Source organism: Malaclemys terrapin, chromosome 2, assembly GCF_027887155.1.
Source record: "Malaclemys terrapin pileata isolate rMalTer1 chromosome 2, rMalTer1.hap1, whole genome shotgun sequence".
NCBI lineage: Eukaryota > Metazoa > Chordata > Testudines > Emydidae > Malaclemys > Malaclemys terrapin.
The window spans coordinates 38650667-38671592 of NC_071506.1; the positions used below are offsets into that span (position 1 = coordinate 38650667).

The 20926-nt window shown below is 44.9% G+C and overlaps 1 protein-coding gene across 5 annotated transcripts in view; it reads right to left on the reverse strand.

The window, feature by feature from the left end:
* The window catches only part of VPS13B (vacuolar protein sorting 13 homolog B), a 960935-nt gene that overhangs the window by 58355 nt on the left and 881654 nt on the right, over positions 1-20926 (reverse strand). The gene's annotated exons all lie outside the window — the stretch shown is intronic.

Below are 20926 nucleotides of genomic sequence, written 5' to 3' on the forward strand. Positions count from 1 at the left end.
CTGAGCAACACATCTCGAAGAACGCCAGTTACAGAATAGGTAACTGTCCTTTGTTCGAGAGAGATTGCTCATGTGTATTCCACAATAGGTGACTCCAAGCTATACCTGATGGAGGCGGGTAGACGTTTAAGTGTAAAGTTTTAAGGGTTACCCGGGCAGAGTACCGCCCTACCAAACCCGGCGTCATCCCGCATTTGGGAGATGATTGCATAGTGCGATGAGAAGGTGTGGACAGAGGACCACGTAGCAGCCCTACAGATGTCCTGAATAGGGACAAGAGCCACATAGGCCGCTGACAAGGCCTGGGCTCTCTTCACAACAGGAGGTGGGGGAATCCCTGCCAGGTTGTAACAGGCGCGAATGCACGAGGTGATCCAGCGGGAAATCCGCTGGGTGGACACCGGTCGTCCCCTCATGCGCTCGGCCGATGCAATGAACAGCTGGGGAGACTTCCTAAATGGCCTGGTTCTGTCCAGGTAAAAGGCCAGTGCTCTGCGCACGTCTAACATGTGCAGGCGGCATTCCTCATTGGAGGAATGGGGGTTAGGGCAGAGGATTGGGAGGAAAATATCCTGATCCATATGAAAAGCCAAGACTACCTTCGGCAAAAAGGCAGGGTGAGGGCAGAGCTGCACCTTGTCCTTATGGAAGACCGTATAGGGCGGTTCAGAGGTCAGGGCCCTGAGCTCCGAGACCCGATGGGCTGAGGTGATAGCCACTAAGAACGCCACCTTCCACGACAAGTGGGACCACGAACACGTGGCTAATGGCTCAAAGGGAGGCCCTGTGAGGCGGGAGAGCACTAGGTTCAGGTCCCAGAGCGCGACCGGGGGTCTGGCGTAAGGGAATGTCCGATCTAACCCTTTCAGAAACTGGGCCGTCATGTGATATGAAAACACAGAATCTAACAGCACCTCTATAAAGCTTATGCACTGAACTGGGATTAATGTGGATTTCTCCTCGTTCACCAGTAGGCCTAGATCTGCACAGGCGTCCAGCAGGAAATTCATCGGCTGCTGCACCAGAGACCGAGACCGGTCCTTGAGCAGCCAGTCGTCAAGGTAGGGGAAGATCTGCAGCGTTTCCTCCTGAGGTGGGCCGCCACCACCACCATACACTTCGTAAATACCCTGAGGGCAGTAGAGAGGCCAAAGGGAAGGACCATAAACTGGAAGTGGTCCTGACCCACCAGGAAACAGAGGAAACACCTGTGACCCTCGAAAATGTGGATGTGGAAGTACGCATCCTGGAGGTCCAGCGCCGCAAACCAATCCCCCTGGTCTCGGGATGGAATAATAGAGGCCAGGGACACCATGCGGAATTTGCAATGAACCAGAAAACTGGTTGAGATTCCGCAGGTCGAGGATGGGCCGAAGCCCGCCTTTCACTTTTGGGATGAGGAAATATCTGGAGTAAAATCCCTTGCCCTGGAATTCCCTTTCCACAGCTCCCAGGGAGAGGAGGCGCTCTACCTCCTGGTGGAGGAGGAGGGTATGCTCTGGGTCCCCGGACAGCTCCCGGGATGGGGGATGGTTGGGGCGGGGTTGAAACAAACTGCGACCTGTACCCTTGGGAGATGGTGCTGAGGACCCATTGGTCCGACGTTATATGGGACCATTGCAGTCAGAAGGCCGATAAACGGTTGATAAAATGCAACTTTATTAACTGGGGGGAGTACACTGGCAAGTGGCATGGTGACCCCCCTTAATGAGTCAAAAATGCTGTTTTCCTGGCCTCTTGGCCTTTGAGGGCCCGGGCCTTGGCGTTGGGACCGATGCCTTTGGTCTCTCTGCCGCTTAGGTGGGGGTTCGTATCTGCCCCGAGCCGAAGGAGCAGAGGTTTGAGGCCTGGGCTTGTCCTTAGAAGGCAGGACATAGAGACCCAGCGTCTGCAGGGTGGTGCGGGAATCCTTCATCCCATGCAGATGGGTATCTGTCTGGTCGCAAATAATGCTTTGCCATCAAACGGCAGGTCCTGCATTATTGACTGGGACTCCACAGACAGCCCCGAGAGTGAGAGCCACGACGCCCTTCGCATGGAGACTGCCGAAGTCATTGACCGAGTGGCTGTGTCCGCTGCGTCCAAAGCCGCCTGGAGAGCTGCTTTGGCTGCCGCCGCACCCTCCTCGACCAGAGGCCGGAACTCCTTCTTGTCCTTATCTTGAAGAAGGGGTTCGAACTTGGGGAGGGATCCCCAGAGATTAAACTTGTAATGGCTCAGCAGTGCCTGGCGGTTGGCCGTTCTGAGCTGGAAACTGGCAGACGAATAAACCTTTTTACCAAAGGTGTCAAGTCTCCGAGCATCCCTGTCCTTTGATGTGGGCGTGGGCTCGCCGTTCCGCGCACAATGGTGGACTTACTCTACCACCAAAGAGTTTGGGGCCGGGTGGGTGTATAGGTACTTGTGACTCCTTGCAGGGACAAAATACTTCCTTTCGGTCTTCTTGGAAATGGGGCCAAGAGAGGCCGGGGTCTGCCAGAGGCCGGTGGTGATGTTGGCCACCCCCTGATGGAATGGGAGGGCCACCCACTCCGGTACTGAGGAGGCAAGGACATTAAACAGCGTGTCGGAGGGCTCCTCCATCTCCTCGGCCCGAAATTTGCTGCCACCCTCCTAAGCAGCTCTTGGTGCGCCTTGAAGTCCTCTTGAGAAGAGGGAGGCGGTACCGCAACTGAATCGCCCGGCACCGAAGAGGTAGATGGTGCGGTGCCCTCAGCCACTGATGTCATTATAGGCTCGACGTCTGGGTAGTGTCCTGTGGTTGATGCCGGTTGTTCGGCGCCTGAGGAGCTGTCTCTGGATTCCCTACGGTGCCTGTGGCCACGGCGCCTCGGTGCCGGGGACTCTTGGGACGGACTTGGAGCACGACCTCTGTGACGGCGGGCGCTAGAATAGGAGCGCTGGTGCTGATGGCATTGGGACCTGTTCTTCTCGGACTGACTCGAGGAGGAACGGTGTCACCTCTTGTCACCTCCTCTACGGCTCTGGAGACCGGAGGAGTGGGACTCGCTCACAGAAGAGCCGGCACGCGGAGTTGACATGCGACACAGGCCTCTGCTCGGCACCTCGACCCTGGAAGGTACCTCGACCTCCGATATCTCCTGGGAGGGCCGATGGGCGCCCAAAGGCGGCTTTCCACGGGACCGGGAGCCCAACTGAGGTGGCGCTCCCGGCACCAGAAGGGCTAGGATATCACGCGTGGCCTGAGCTGCCTCTGGCGTCAAAGGCATGCGCACTTCAGGCGAGGCTCGCGCGGACGGGACCAGACTACTCCGCTCAGCGCGAGTCGGAGGTCTGTCCTGATGGGGATCATGGGCTGTCCAACTCGGGTCTGGCCTCACCCCTCTCCTTCTCTCGGCACCGCTGAGTCTTCCCTTGCTTCTTACTGGGACAGTGGTGCTGAGTCGACGACAGTGCCTCGCTGCGCACTGAAGACGCAATGCTGGGCGCGGCATCGGGTCGATGCACCGGTGCCGGGGCCAATGCCGACTCCATTAGCAAAGCATGGAGTCGGATCTCACACTCCCACTTCGTCCGAGGCTTGAAGAAGCGGTAAATCTTACAACGCTCGCTAATGTGAGCCTCGCCCAGACAGCGAAGACACTGAGAGCGTGGATCGCTTCTGGGCATAGAGTTGCGACAAGAGTTGCATGACTTGAAGCCTGGCCCACGGGGCATGCTCCGAGCAGACACTAACGAAGAAAAGTTCAGCAAAGAAGCAGTTCAGTGAACAAGATACCACTAAGGCTATAAACGCTGCAGCCAAGGCTGGAGCAAGTTCCGACTACCTTCACTGGTGGCAAAAAGGAACTGAGAGTGGGGGGAGCACACAGCCCCCTTTATGGCGCGATATGTCGGGGCCACTCCAGGGGTCGCAGCGGTGCTCCCCCACTACGGATACTGCTAAGGGAAAAACTTCCGGCACCGGTGCATGTGGCGAGCACGCACACCTATAGTGGAATACACATGAGCAATCACTTGAAGAAGAAAGTGAGTTTACATATACACAATTAAAGCAATAAGCATTTCTTTCCAGAGGGCCAGCACACAGTCTAAGCACCCACTTAAGCCCTTAAAATAGTTGTGCAAAGGCTTTATGAAAACTCTCTGTGCAAGGTTGAATTGCACTATGTATTTGGGCATCTGGGGCCGGAAGTCAATAAGAGTTCTGTCAATTAATTGGAAGCAGGAGCAGGCCCATAGTATAATTACTTGTACCAATGAAAAATAAAAGCTGTAAATATTATGTCCTGCCATGTTTAAAAAACAATTGAAAAAGGGAGATTGTGAAGTCTATAGGTCAGGGTTGATGGCTGAGTGACTGTCCAGATATTCTTCTTTTGCAGTGTCTTAGGACTGCTTTCTACATTGACCTTTAGGAAGCAGCCACAGTAACCACCTTCTAAGACTTTACAACTCAGTAGCCTGTTCATAATTTGTGGTGTCCACAGCACAAGATTACACACAAAACAAAAACATCCATACAGTGGGTGGCTTCTGAATCACTCAAGTAATGACTGCTGCATTCCCATTCAAATTACTTCACCTTAGAAGAAGGCTTAATGGCTTAAAAAAAAAAAAAAAAAAAGTACCTTGAGGCAAAGTGTACTCCATGACATAAAAGCTCCTAGTAGCTTTGATATTTAAATATTAGTTACAGAAAAAGAAAAACAATTGTAGTGGCTGGAACCACTTCAGTTTCTTACAGAAGCAGCTGGGCATATAAAAACTAAAAGAAACAAGTAAGCTGTTTACTTTGGAGAGACTAGTAGCTGGAAATGATAACAAAATAATGAAAAAAGGTACTAAAGAGTCAGTCCCAGTTAGAATATACTCAAAATACACGCCAAATACAGATGCCATACATAAAGATGTAATTAATAATTAGCATTTGCTTATAACCCCAACTTTAAGATGACTCCTGTCCTGTGTAAGCAACTTGGCCACTAACTGAACGTCACCAAAGAATATGCTGTCAGTTGTCATTTAGCAGTCATTAGTTCACAGAATGTTGACTTAGTAATTTTCTGTGTATCACAAAGATTTATGTGCATTTGATTCTATGGTTCAGAAAAAAAGATTAAGAAAAGTGAGGGACAGACTGGTGTATTATCCTTCTGATTACATAGTAACTTTTTCCTCAAGCCATATCACTCAAATATTTGTGAATGCTACCATGCGACATGGAATAACACAGCTATCTTATTTTAATTTTTACCTAATATACCTGTCTTCATGACTTATTAATACTAGTAGTCTGCATTATATGTCCGTCTACTTTTAAAACCTTGTTCATGAGGTTCTTTGAAAAGCAAGATCTGGAATCATTTTCAAAACACGAAAGCCTCTAGTGCTATGTATGTAAAAAGATGGAAATGGAGACTGATGTAATTTTGGAAAATTAAGTAATCAGGAATAAACATTATTTTAGCATAAGCCAATATCAGGAAGGATGTTTAATTAGACACTTAATACATGCTCTGTCCTAATCTTAATAAACTGACCTAAAGGTGTATTGGCAGAATAATTACCAGACAACTCCCTTCACCCACCAAGATATAAGCAAATGCTAAGTGTTCTTTGGCAATTCTATTTAAGAACGAAGGTGTTTATAAAAGCAGATAGCTAAGTAGCAGAGAGACATTCTGAGAAAAGAGGTGTTGCTACTACAAGAGAAAAGAAGTGTCGGCAGGAACATGATGACCAGAGTTCAAAGATATTTTGACCAAAGTAATCCTTCTGTAATTCAAAGTTTAGAGCCAATCTAAAATATGTTGTTGTATTTATTCAAATGATGCATGAACCTTTAATCCTTTTGACGTCTGTGCTTTTTCTCTACTATCTAATATGTTGATAAATACTGTTTTTCGCTTAGACTGACCTGTACTGGGGTATTGGACTATTAATTTTGTAGCTATTACTGGCTGCTGCTTCAAAAACAAATGAAACTGATATTGGGGAAGCAGAATAAGTTGTTTGTGCTAGGTAAGTGGCATAGAGAAGGCTGCATTTGCCCTCCAAATCAGTGCCACAGAAGGGCAAATGAGAGTTGTTGTGGGCATAAAGAAAGCCAAATAACATAAGGGCATAATATGGATATTCCATTTGAACTGAACTCTTAATTGTGGTGGTAAAATTTCTAGAGAGAGAATGAACCCATAAAATACACTAAACGAGAGTTGGACAATATAACTTGACAAGAGTAGAAATACCATTATCCTCTTTTTTGGAATGGTTTCTGCTCTGGTCTTTTTAATGAGAATTAGAAAATGTTCTTAAAATATTAGATGTTATTGGGTAAAATAGTCATATGTCGGTAGGTTGATCAGCACTACTGCAGAGTTCAGAAATCTTTTTGAACACAAAATGTTATCTCATCACAACATTAAATAAAACAATAGATCAAATAAACCAAAGAGCTGAAAAGTCAGAGACTAGAAATTTTAAAAACAGTTTATAACATGTTTTTGCTTCCTGACCACTTTCTGTGTCTTTCCCCTCCTTTTCCTTATCCACTTCCTGGGTATTTCTGCCCTCCTGCTGCTCAGGCTACTGGGACTGTCTTCCTTCCTCTAATGCTTCCCTAAGGGCTTTTCTCCCCCTCTCCTCAGAGCTTTCCTTCCTTCCTTCCCTTCTCCTTTGATCAAGGATAAGGCTCAAAAGGAGTTTCTAACTACCCATATTTATTCAAAAATAAACATAAAAGCAGCAATGAGATTGTCGCCGTTATCGCAGCATTACACTTCTATCTATCTCGGGGAAGGTTTTTGCTTCTGTCTTGTTGGCCAAAGCCACTGATATCTTAAGGAACAAAAGAAGACCACAACAAACTGGCTTCACTTCTGGCTGTTCAACAATGGAGCTAATTTTCAGAGCGTGCCAGGTTATCGAAAATTCACAAGAATTCAAGTGCTCCGTTCACATTACATTTGTGGATATCAAGGCCACGTCTGATTGTTGACAGGGAGTCATTTTGTCTGATCTTGAAACTTGCTGGCCTCCCCAACAAGCTGTTTAGAATGTTATTTCTTTTATATGATGACTCCTCAAGCAACTTTCTGTAAATGGGAAAATAACTGCCTTCTTTCCAATCAGATTAGGCATTAACAAGTATGTGTTGCCACCTCGAACTCCTCAATGTTGTCAGAGACAATAATAAACGCATTTTAGGCATTCATTTCGATTATAAGAACCTTACCGATGTCAATTTTACTGACAACATACAGCTAATCGTTGAATCAGTGGACGAGCTGGTTGTGGCTTTTAAAGCCCTGGAAAGCTCAACTGCAGAAGTTAGCCTGAAAATTAATTGGGGTAAAAGCACAATTCTTCTTGTTGTCAATTTTGAACATGCTGCAGGCTCTGCCATCTTAATGGGTGACCACCCAATCAAGCTGGTCAGTTATTTCACCCACCTCAGTTCTTTTGGTGAGAAAGATCTTGAAGCTCACATGGCAAAAATATCATCAATAATAGGGTGCCTCATCAAGAAAGTGTTAAATAGATAAATAGAGAGATGAAGCTAAGGATACATAATGCTTCAGTGCTCAATATCTGACCTCTGGAATTGAAACATGGCCCCTTACTCTCAAGACTGAAAAGAAATTGAACACCATTCAGATGAAGTATCTCTGAGTAATCAAAAACATCAAATGGTACAAATTCAAGTCAAATGAAGACATCAGTTTCCTAACTGAACAGGTCCCACCCTCTCAAATGGTCACCCGCCTTAAGGTGGTCTGGTCATCTGCTCTGAACGCCTACCAACTTCCCTACAAGAATCATCTTTGGCTTTGACCCAATGACAGCAGGATGGAAAAGATCACATGGAAGACACAAAACAAGATGGTTTGATGGCATCAATGGACACCTGCCCCTCACAAACATCCTATCCTGTAACATGTCAGATTTGGCTCAAGACAGAAAATCAGGGAGGCACATAATGCGTTCAGTGGCCTCTATGCAGTCCAAGAGATCATGTGAGAACTACTCCTATTTACTGCCCCTTTGTCTTCTCTGGACTTCCTATTTTTACCACTTTTCCGCTCAGAGGTTTCTTACAACCTCCCTCCCCTCATTTCCCTCCACCGCCTCGTCTGTCTCAATTTGCTAAGGGTTTTCAGCCAGTAATGAGGGAGATGGGTGAGATTTAGATAAATAAAGCAGTCACATGACAAGGTGTAGAGACCAAGGAAAGGGATGAGAAACATGGCTGAAGAAAGGGTATTGCTGAAGCAGCTTTGCCCAGCCAGCATGTTCCAGATTGCAAGTAGGTACAATTCAATGCTTGTAACCTAGAGATTGTTAGTCTTACAAACTAGATTTCCGCACAGTTTGTAGATGTGGTCAAGTTTATTCTGTTTCAGTTTATTTAAATAATTTCTCTATTTTCTAGCTTAAATAACTAAACTTGCTTTTGAAAGATAATTTGACTTATGAGCCATTAGTTGGGATACTTATTGTGAGTCAATCCCAATGGGTAGTAAATGAATTTTTGACCTCTAGTGAGCTGCAGAAGGGAAGCAATGACTTGGTCAGTGGCATGGGAAAAGGTGTAAATTCCAAGGTGTTGCTGATAAAATAAAAGTTGTGGTCCCACAGAAACAGGTGAAAAGTGTAAAGACCAAGAGGAGAGCTGGATTCTAGGGACCTGAAGTAAAAGTAATATTTCTCATTGAAAAACAAAAGCCAAAGGAAGGTAAAATGTAAGGAGTGAATCAAATGCTGCAGCAACAGTCGAATTTCTAACTTAAGAACATAAGAACTACCATACTGATACAGATGAATGGTCCATCTAGCCCAGTATTCTGTCTTCTGATAGAGACCAATGCCAGGTGCTTCAGAGGGAATGAACATAAGAGATAATCATCAAGTGATCCATCCCCTGTCGCCCATTCCCAGTTTCTGGCAAACAGAGACTAGGGACACTTCAGAGAATGGTTTTGCATCCCTGCCCATCCTGGCTAATAGCCATTGATGGACATATCCTCCATGAACTTATCTAGTTCTTTTTTGAACCCTGTTATAGACTTGGCCTTCACAACATCCTCTGGCAAAGAATTCCACAGGTTGGCTGTGCGTTGTGTGAAGAAATACTTCCTTTTGTTTCTTTCAAACCTGCTGCTTATTAATTTCATTTGGTGACCCCCTAGTTCTTGTGTTATGAGAAGGAGTAAATGACACTTCCTTATTTACTTTTTCCACATTAGTCACGATTTTATAGACGTCTATCATATCCCCCCGAGTTGTCTCTTTTCCAAGCTGAAAAGTCCCAATCTTATTCATCTCTCCTCATATGGAAGCTGTTCCATACCCCTAATCATTTTTGTTGCCCTTTTCTGTATATTTTTCAATTCCAATATATCATTTTTAAGATGGGGGCGACCAGATCTGCATGCAGTATTCAAGATGTGGGAGTACCATGGATTTATATAGAGGGAATATGATATTTTCTGTTTTATCTATCCCTTTCCTATTGGTTCCTAACATTCTGTCAAGATTTTTGACTGCCACTGCACATTGAGTAGACATTTTAAAGGAACTATCTAGAGTGACTTCAAGATCTCTTTCTTGAGTGGTATCACCTAATTTAGAATCCGTCATTTTGTATGTATAGTTGGGATTATTTTTTCCAATGTGCATTACATTGGAAATCCAGATTGACTGTTTAATTTCTTTATGGATCCCACAACACAGCAACAGTTTCTTGCTAGCATCACTGGTGGTGCAAATTACTCTGATAGAGGTGAGGAGAATGGGACCATGGACCCATCCCATTCAAGCTGGCCATTGGAGTATAGGCTGAACTTTCCTTAGTGTTGGCTCAGCGGGCACACTCCTCCTGTGCACCAGAGAGCTCCAGGAGGCATCGTTTGGCTCCACACAGCTTGTAAGGTAGGCTTGTGCCTAACAGGCTCAATCTAACCCCGCATTTCTAGATTAGAAGAATGTTAAGAACAAGAAACATGAACAAAATTGTGATGAGCCATATGTTTCTTGGGTAATAAAAATCCTTATCTGTCCAAGATATTATCTGGAAAGTAAATTGAATATAATCCAGTTAAATCATTAATTTGGAATGTGGAATCCCAAGTGGAATTGACAATACATTTCACACTACTTAAATAGTATAAAAATAAAATAAAGCTTTATTTTGCCTGCTGTTGTTCTGTAAATGGCCTGGGGAGGATTAAGTTAAGTACCAAAGGTTGTTCAGAGAATCTGTAACATCCCTAAGCAATTAAACACGAAAATTTCCAGATAGTGACTGACGTTTAAAGTCACAGTTTCTATATGTTTGAACCCACAGAGTACTGTATATCCTCTTAGACTTTATGGGACATAACCTAGTACCTGAAAGAATAGCAACTTGGAAATAAGTAATGATGAATTATCTTGTTGGAGAAGAAGCATAAGTTACATTTTGGCTTCATTTTTTTTCTTTGGGGAAAGAGGAGGAGGTTTTTAATAGAAGCCTTTCCAAATACCTTTTAAAAAAAGTCATTTATAAAGTTACAGCTGAAGGTCTGTTTTGTGAACACACTATCTAAAGAAGAAAGAAGAAAAGAAACTTTATATTTATTCCAGTATTAAACTGAAAGTGTTACTAAAATTTGTGTAGATAGCTACAATACTTTATATGGTATATTCACTGAAACATCATGCAAACCATGTGAATACCAAACCAAAATTATATTGTAATAGTCATTTAAATTATATATAGCTCATTTAGGAATATTAAACTACAGTATTTTAATGAAAAATATACACATTACCAATAATCAAAGGCCTGACTGTTCTCTCCTTGAAGTCAATGGCAAAATATGCATTGATTTCAGTGATCATGTGATCAAGTCCTTAAATGCAGACTGCATCAATTCAACCTTATGGTCAATATTATAAATGCATAACAGAAAAGAAATTCAAAGTTGTAGTTCTTATTTATCAACATTTGAAAGTATTCTAGAACTACATAAACTGCTAACCTGCCTAGTAATTCAGGTTCAAGACATTATGTTGCCATACAGATCAAAAGAATATGAGATCAATTCCGACCTATCCATGCCCAGTGCTAAACACAGGTTCATATCACGGTTCTTGATTGCCTGGTTTACTGTAACCTCCTTGTTTTTCATAGGTGTTAAGGGCAGAAGGGAACATTATGACCATTTAGTCTGACCAGTTGCATAACATAGATCATAGAACTTCAACCCCATGATTCCTGCATCAGTCCCATAACTTCTGGTTGAACTAGACCATGTAATCTTTTAGAACGACATTGAATGTTGATTTAAAGACATCAAAATGAGGGCCAACCTGTCACTTCCCAAGGTAAGCTGCTCCAACGTTAATCATGCTCACTGTTAAAAATATGTGCCTTGTTTCCAGTTTAGAATTTACCTAGCTTCAAGTTTTAGCCACTGGATCTTGGTATGCTTTTGTTTGCTACCTTGTAGAACCTCTACTACCAGAAATCTCCCCATGTAAGTACTGTGGCAGAGCTCTGACCTTGTCCCAGTGGGTCCCGTGCTTCTAGGCGGTTTATGCTAGCCTCAGTGGCTTACTGCAACCCTCCATATAGCCCTTCTCTCTCTAGGGCCAGGGTTACAGTCTACTGAGCCCTTTTCAACATAAGCTAGCAAGGAGGTTGGTGAGAGAACTCCCAGTCTCTGTTGTCTCTAGGGCTTATTTATTTCAGAACAGTTTAGCCTCCTGTCCTGATAGAGGCCTGTCTTCCCTTCCCAGGAGGTGTTTCTGTAGTGGCAGGTTAGAGGGAACCCGGGCCTGCCCTCTACTCTGGGTTCCGGCCCAGGGACCCTAATGGTAGCAGCTGTGGCAGCCAACCTTTCACTGCCAGGGTTGCTACATTTCCCTGGGCCACTTCCCCGCAGCTCTCCTGTTTCTCCCTTCTTCACCCTTACCTTAGGGCTCCCTTACCGATGGTTTGAGCCCTTCAGCCACACTTCCTCTCCTCTGGCTCCCTGGCTCTCCCCAGCCTGACTGGAGTGAGCCCTTTTATAGTATCAAAAGGGCGTTAACTAGAGTCAGGTGTTCACATTACCTTCATGGACTCACCTGACTCTTTGCAAGTTAATTGGAGTCAGGTGTTCTCATTAGTCTAGAGCAGCCCCTGCTCTGGTCAGTCAGGGAATAGAAAACTGCTAATCCAGTGGCCAGTATATCTGCCTTCGACTACTTTGTTGTACCCAACTGGCCTGGGTCTATCACAGTACTTACAGATTATTTAGCCATCCTGATTCTCAGCTCATCCTTTCTTCAACATGTACATCATGTTGCAACTAAAAACAAAACAAAACAAAACAAAAAAAAACCCTTCCTTTCCTACAGCTCTGACCAGGTCACCCCTCCTAGAATACCTCTCACTTGCTCCCCATCTCTTCCACATCAAACTCTTCATTCTCACTTTCAGGGTGCTGCAAAATTACACCTAAACCTCAGGCTATTTCTGTCTACTCCTAGTCTCATATTCTGTTCTCTGCACCCTCTTCTTGCCTTGTTGCTCCTCCTTGTCTTCTTCCATCACTCAAACCTTCATACCCTTTTTCATGCTGCTCCTTATGCCTGGAAAAACCTTCCTCTTTCAGCACACCAAGTAGCCCCCTTCTCTACTTCAAAGCCTTTCTCAAAACCCACTTTCTTTAGCTAGCTTTACACCCTGCCCTCTTCTCTTGTGCTACCTATTCCTTACTCTATGCCCTACCTTATTCTCAAATTTAAATAACAATACATCAGTAATTACAGCTTCAGACGCAACACAATATTAATCAACATTTTCATTTTTATAGAACTTGCCTCATCCTACTCTGCCCCGTCCTATGTCTGGTGTCATCATTTCCTTTGTTTGTCTAACTTAGTCTGAATGTGCAAACATTTATGCATACGAGCATTCCTAATGAACTGAATGGGACTGCCCACATGCGTAACTACTTATGTAAACTAGTGCTTGTAGGATCAGGGCTTTAGATGGTAAACTCTTTACGATAGAGACTGTTTTTCTCCCCTCTCCTCCTCCCCCCCCCCCAAAACAAATACCATATAAACTTATTGATCTCTCTCAAATAACAATCACCATTAATAATATGGGCAGGGGAGGCATGTGTCAGTCCCAGGACTGTTAAAGCTTAACATTATAGCATTACAGACAGCTATCAAGAGGGACTGAGTGTGCTGTGTTTGGGATCGGCTCCATTTTGAAATGAGGAAGGAAAAGAAAAATAGAGATATACTTAGCTAAACTGAACTATGGCTTATGAAAGGTGAAGAACATATGGGGCATGTTCTGATCTCTGTCACACTAACAAAACACTGAACTAATTCTACTGAATTCAATGGAGTTTTATTAGATTTGAACCAGTGTAACTAACATTAAAATCCAATCCGTTGTCTTTAGCAGCAGATTCATAATATGGAAAGTTAGTGAGAGGAGTGTTAAGTATTAAAAATAAATGGTTAAAGCTAAGTGGATAATAAGGAACTGGTACTAGGGATAGGCAACCTGGCCCAAACTTCAAATTATGCCAGAAATTTGGAAAAATTTCCTTTTTTCACATTAATTTATCATGGCCCCCACTGAAGTCTGCTTTTAAATTTTGGCTGCACTCATACAGTCAGTGTCCTCTTGCCTTGTGCACTGCTGAGAAAGAATATGTAATAGACAGTTTTGGGTGATTACTTGCAAACAAATAATTTTCAGGGAAGCAATTCAGGGAATCTAATGTAACCACATGGGTTTTACACTTGTGAAAGCAGTGAGTTCCTTGGTCAGTCTACTGTCTTGCAAGACAGAATTCCTTAACTATGAGCCAGCTGCTGAGAAGAACCTATCACCCGTGCTTATGATAAATACCATATGCTCCAGTATTCCTAAGGAACACGGCTGTCTTGGAGACAAATGGGGCTTCTGAGATAACTAGGGCCTATCCCAGTAATGGGCTTGAAGATCAAGATAAGGACCTTGAAGCGGATCCAGTGTAGCATGTAGAGCCACTGCAGAAATGTAGCGGCCCATCCCTTTTACTGACCCCTAACAGACCTCTTACTTTCACTAAAATCCACATCAGATCTAACAAGGTTTGGCAATCTTTGCTAGGATTTCTGACAGCTTCATAATACACAGCTTTTCTAAATGGAAATCATGCCTCATAGAAAATCAGGGTTGGAAGGGACCTCAGGAGGTCATCTAGTCCAACCCCCTGCTCAAAGCTGCAGGACCAATCCCCAGACAGATTTTTGCCCCAGATCCCTAAATGGCCCCTTCAAGGATTGAACTCACAACCTTGGGTTTAGGAGGCCAATGCTCAAACCACTGCGCTATCCCTGCCCACTATCAAGTTACTAAATTCTCTGAGGGGGTCAACAAGCACGTGGACAAGCATGGTACAGTCGATACAGTGTACTTGGACTATCAGAAAGACTTTGACTAGGTCCATCACCAAAAGCTCTTAAGCAAACTAAGCAGTCATGTGATAGGAGGGAAGGTCCTCTCATGGATCAGTAACTGGACAGGAAATAAAGGGTAGGAATAAATGGTCAGTTTTCACAATGTTGAGACATAAATATCAGGGTCTGCCAAAGATCTGTGCTAGAACCTGTGCTGTTCAACATATTCATTCATAAACAATCTAGAAAAAGAGGTGAACAGTAAGGTGGCAAAAATTATAGTTGATACAAAATTACTCAAGACAATTAAGTCCAAAGCTGACTGCGAAGAGTTACAAAGGGATCTCACTAAAGTGGGTGACTATAATGGGATTCTCAGTTGGCCAAGGGGCCTAATGATTAGCATCCACTCGGTCATAGGGGAGCCTGGGCCCACCCACTCCACAAGGCTCTGATTCAGGGCCTTAGGAAGGTTAGCAGTGTTCAGCCTCCAGGAGGGGCCCTCTGAGTTACCTTTAAAGGGTGACCAGGTGTCCGGTTTTCGACTGGAACACCTGGCGGCTCTGGTCAGCACTGCCGACTGGACCATTAAAAGTCCAGGTAGCGGCGCTGCACCGCTAAGGCAGGCTGGTCTCTACCTGTCCTGGCTGGCACCGTGCTGCGCCCTGGAAGAGGCAAGCAGGTCTGGCTCCTAGGTGGGGAGTGGGGGAGGGGCCACAGAGATCCACACGCTGCCCCGACCCTGAGAACTGGCCCCGCACTCCCATTGGCTGGCGGGGTGGTGGTGCCTGAGGGCGAGACCAGTGCGCGGAGCCTCCTGCCCCCACCCCTTCCCCCCGCCTAGGAGCTGGACCTGCTGGTTATTTGCTGTTCTCGGGGCGCGCGCAGAGCGTTGCCAGCATAGGCGCGGCAAGTAGGGGTGCAGGGAGTACTTCCCGTGCCTATGCCCTGCTCCTAGCCCTCTGTCCCCCAACCCCTCTCCTCACCTGGAGGTGGGGTTCTGGTCCCGGCCGCTGGCCCCAGGCTCTGCATTGGCCCCACCCCCGCTCCCAGGCCTCCACTCCCAGGGCCCACCGGCCCCGCACCCAGGCCTCTGCTCCTTGGACCATGGCTGCTGGCCCATGCCTGGGGCCCTGCACCTGGCCCCACACATGGGATTCTGGCTGCTGTCCCCTGCCCAGGGCTCCACTCCTGGTCCCATACTCTCCCCTAGCTGTGGCCTCGGTCCCCTTACCCCTGTCGGTGTTCCCCCCTCCTGGAGACACAGCCCTGCTCCCAGCCTCGGGGGGTGGGGGGCAGACAGGGATAAGGGGGCTGGCTTTCAGCACCCCCACTACTAAAAATTTTCCAACGCCACTGGGTGCCAGGACAGGCAGGCAGCCTGCCTTAGCCCCCCTGCTGCACCGCTGACTGGGAGCCGCCCGAGGTAAGTCCGAGCCCCGACCTTGAGCCCCAACCCTCTGCCCCAGCCCTGAGCCCCCCCCAAACCCAGAGACCCCTCCTGAACCCCAAACCTCTCATCCCTGGCCCCACCCCAGAGCCAGCACCCCCAGCCCAGAACCCTCACCCTCTCCCTCACTCCAACCCCCTGCCTCAACCCACAGATCCCTCCCGCATTCCAAATCCCTCAGCCCCACCCCCCAGCCTGAAGCCCCCTCCTGCATCCCAAATCCCTCATTCCCCAGCTCCACCCCAGAGTCCGCACCCTCAGCAGAAGCCCTCACCCCCTCCCACATCCCAACTCTCTGCTCCAGCCCGGAACCCCCTCCCACACCCTGAACCCCTAATTTATGGCCCTACCCCAGAGCCTGCACCCTCAGTAAGAGCTCTCATCCCCTCCCGCACTCCAACCCCCTGCTCCACCCTAGTGAAAGTGAGTGAGGGTGGGGGAGAGCGAGCCACAGAGGGAGGGGGAATGTAGTGAGCAGGAGACGGGGCCTTGGGGAAGGGGCGGGGCTAAGGTGTTCGGTTATGTGCAACTAGAAAGTTGGCAACCCTAGCTACCTTCCCTGGTCGCTTCCTTCTCTCAGCTTCTGGTCCCAGATAAGGAGAAAGGAAAAAGGAAACCAAACTGCCACCCCAGCTGAACTCCACACACGGTCCTGTTCCTTCAGGGAGGCTTCTCCAGCCCCTTTTGGCAAGAGCCTTCAGGGTACATCTGCACTCCTCCCCAGCCACCCCCTTCTGCACTGGGTTGCTTTCTTTTCCACCCTGGCTCAAGCTGGAGCATTTCCTGCCAGGTTGGAGGGGTGGAGCTAGCTGGGCCCGGTATAGTCCTTTAACCCCTTCCATTCCAGTGTGGGGTTTGTATAGAATGACAAAATGGCAGATGAAATTCAGTGTTGATAAGTGCAAAGTAATGCACATGAGAAAAAGCAATCGCAACTATACATGCAAAATGATGGGGTTTAAATTAGCTGATACCACTCAAGGAAGAAATTTTGGAGTACTTGTGGATAGTTCCGTGAAAACATACACTCAACATGCAGTGGCAGTCATAAAATCTAACAGAATGTTAGAAACCATTAGGAAAGGGATACAAAATAGGACAGAAAATATCACAATGCCACTATATAAATTCACGGTATGCCCACACCTTGAATATGGTGTGCAGTTCTGGTCGTCCCATCTCGAAAAAAGATATATTAGAATTGGAAAAAGTACAGAGAAGGGCAACAACGATTAGGTATATGGAAAAGCTTCCATATGAGGAGAAATTAAAAAGACTGGGACTGTTCAGCTTACAAAAGATGACGACTAGGAAGGACATGATAGAGGTCTATAAAAGCATGACTGGTGTGGAGAAAGTGAATAAGGAAGAGTTATTTACCCTGTCACATAACACAAGAACCAGGGTCACCCAATGAAATTAATAGCCAGCAGGTCTTCACTCAAGACACAGTCATCCTGTGGAACTTGTTACCATGGGATGTCATGAAGGTCAAAAGTATAACTGGATTCAAAAAGGAGTTAGCTAAGTTCATGGAGGATAGGTCCATCAATAGCTATTATGGTCAGAGACACAACCCCGTGCTCCAAGTTCCATAAACCGCCAACTGCCAGAAGCTGGGAATGAATGAGAGGGGATGGACCACTCGAAATTGCCTGTTCTGTTCATTCTCTGTGAAGCATTTGGCACTGGCCACTACCAGAAGACAGAATACTGGGCTAGACTGGTCTGACCCTGTATGGCCGTTTTTATGAGTTCTGGACTTCCCCAAAGTCAGAGAGGGACAATACATTTGGGGATGCCTTGGACCCAAGAAAGGTCAAGAACTCATGAAATTTGAAGAAAATGACTGGCTGGAGCCCAGCAGAAACAGTGTCAGACATAAGACTTTCCAATGAAATATTAACCAAGTTAGAAAGGCTTGTAGGAATCAGAGAGTAAACGGAAGTGCAGAGGAAGAGAAGGGTTAGGTTGACTGAAATGTAGAGGGGTTGGACTAGGAGAAGAAATGGAGAGGAGGAAGGATTTCTCAGAATGTTCAGATGCATTAAGATAAGCCTGCATACTTATCAAGACCAAACCTTTTGAGGGTAATCATCAATAACTGATAATCTGAAATGCCATACCAATGCATTTTTATATTAAAATGTTAAATAACTTTTAACTATAATCTACTGTAGCATCCTTAATCCAGTAAAATTCATTCAGAACTAAAATAAAACACTTGCAATGTTTTATCTAAATGCCTCTATATTAAACATGTTGTATACACTTATTTCGTTTATTTTTGTTCAATATTTTGACTAGCCAATTACAATACTTCTTCCTACTTTTAATTAGCAAAAGAAAAATGGAGAATTTTATTGGTATGAATGTAAAAGAAATACAATCCTTTTAAAACTATTTATTTTCATTTAACTGAACTGCCTTGCCATATTAAAAAAACATTTTTACAGAGGTTAAATAAAGTATTTCATGGCAACCGCTGCTGCTTAGTGCCTGTGTAACAAGAAACATGAGCCAGCCAAAGTTGTGCAAGTTGGTTTTCTTTCCCAGTAAGAGAATGTGGTATCTAAGACCTTGTCCTAACTCATTTTATCCCCAAGTGTAAGTCAAGTAAGTCAAGTATGAACTAATGCCTGGAGGGAAGTCCCTGACTCCAAAAGTATGGATTATTTCACATTTATCTTACAATCTGCTCTCAGAGTTCTTAAAATTCACTAACTTGGCAAGTCAGGAATTATCATGAGAAATGAAATAATTTCATAACTATGAAGTCATCTAGCATTCCATGAATCTGACACTCACAGGGCTTGTCCAGGCTTGGGCATTATTCTGACCTTTAAATAATAGGTTGTTCAATATCCAGTTCAGCCTGGAACAATTAGAAAAGTGCCGCAACATTACAGGTACAACATGAAGCCTTAATCAAGTTGCTGTTTTCATTACAAACAGACTTGAGTTAATATCTCAATTTAAAAAATAACACATTTTACACATGACGATATCTGCAATATTCTTAATAAACATGGTTTGCGTGACCTAAAATGTCTAAATATTAAGTTGTTGACGGTTAATTAAGATGAACCATCTTTCTAATGCAAATGGCATTTACAATGATTCCTGTCTAAAATTAATCACATTAACTAAATTTACATTTGGATGCAAAGTTTCTGAATATTTTTTTGAAGAAAATTAGCTTATAATTGAATAGTGTATGGAAAACCTGTGCTTCCATGCATCATCAGTGAAGCTGCCTCAGTTCCCAGTTTCAATCCCTAAACTTGCTGTCATGGGAAGGACAGTGAAAATGTTAACAGAACAATAACATTCCAGAGACTATTGCAGCGGGTTGGGATAGCTTCAACATAACAATCTAGTGTCAGCCCAGGAAGTGCTGAAAGGCTCTAAAATTTGGTGCCACCCTTGTATTGTTGCCCTTTTCATTTTGGTGTGCACTAGCTCAAAGAACTAGGGATTGCTGTCCTGTTCTTACATTAGGCCTGCTCTCCTCAGTGAGATCCCTAGCTCTGTCTTGCCCTGCCCTGCCCTTCCTTCTCCCTCCTCTTCAAGGCCTTGCCTTTTCTTTCCATTCCCTTTCCTTCTGCCAGCTCTGCATTGCGTCTTCCTCACATGTAGCTGGTGCACAATGCAGTGCCTCACCCAAGGTGGCTGGCAGAACTACAGAAGATAAATGTTAAGCCTTGCCTGGCTTTCTCTCCAAAATGTTGCCTCTCAAACTGCAGATTTTGGGTGTCTATTGGTTAATAATTTAATGTACATTAATTAAATCCTGAAGTAATCTAATTTCTTAGGATCCAGTTCTGCCATCTGCACTCAAGTTGAATAGTACCTTACTCCACAAGTAGACTAACTGAAAACTATGGGATTACCCACAAAACTAGCTACTACTCAGTGTGAGGGTAGAAGAATTTGACCCTTCGATTGTAAACTCTTTGGGAAAAGGGACCATGCTAACCTATGTATTTGTACATATCCTAGTGTAACACAGCCCTGATCTTGATTATTACTGTGTAGACCTTCAGAATTTTGAAGGTGTTGGCTTTATGGTCAGCCACATTCTGTAGTAGAAAGTTCCCTACTCTGTGCCTATTCCTGCTCTCAATGAAGTCAATGGCAAAACTCCCATTGTCTTCACCGATAAAGGGTTGGGGCTTTAATGTTACCATTACTTACCAAACATCATTCTGTGAACCCAAAAAGGATTTGCGTATGGGCACCAGCTAGGAAAACAATTTTTCACAATGTCCCCCCTTTCTCTTGATATTTACCATCCACCCCTCAACATAAATAAACCAAACCAAACCTCTGGCCTCTGTTATAGGAGTTGAAAGAAGGAAATTGTATAGCAGCTAATAGGAGGATGAGAGACAAAGTAAGTCCTCTTGTACATAGTCCTGTATTGCAAGTTGTCGAAGGTAACAAAGGTGCTGCTCTGCTCGTTATATAAAATTGTTTATAAAAATAAGCACAAGTTAAAGACAGAAAGACTAGTACAAACTGGATTGTTCAGGTTAAAAGAACTGCAATAAGGGGTCTTCAAGGTTCCTGATAATGTCATAGATTGGCATGCCAATGATCTGAAATATTCTAGAAATGGGAGGAAATGTTCATAATTGAAATAATCAAAATGTGTTTTGTCTTGTTGATTTTAATGGCCAATTAGAAAAACTAAACAGAATTTGTAGTGCAGGGTTCGCATGGCCACTTAGTGCATGGCAGGCTAGAGCACTAGATTTATATCTCGGCTTGCTGCACATTAACAGACCAGGTAGAAAAGCCCTACCATTATCTTATCTTATCCCTTGCTGGGCCCAAGATATCCCTTTATTAGCACAACAGCCCCCTCCCCCACTTTAATGTATGCCTACACAATCTCCAACATCTTTGAAGCTTAATTCAGCCTTGAAATAAGTGGTCGCATTCTGCTGACTGGAGAGGCATCTGCAACAACTTACTCTAGGGCTGAGTTTGGTCCACCCAAGTTACCATGTCAATGTAAGGTATGCTTGTTTTGCACACCCACTGACTGCCACTTCAGCACAAGTTACAGTC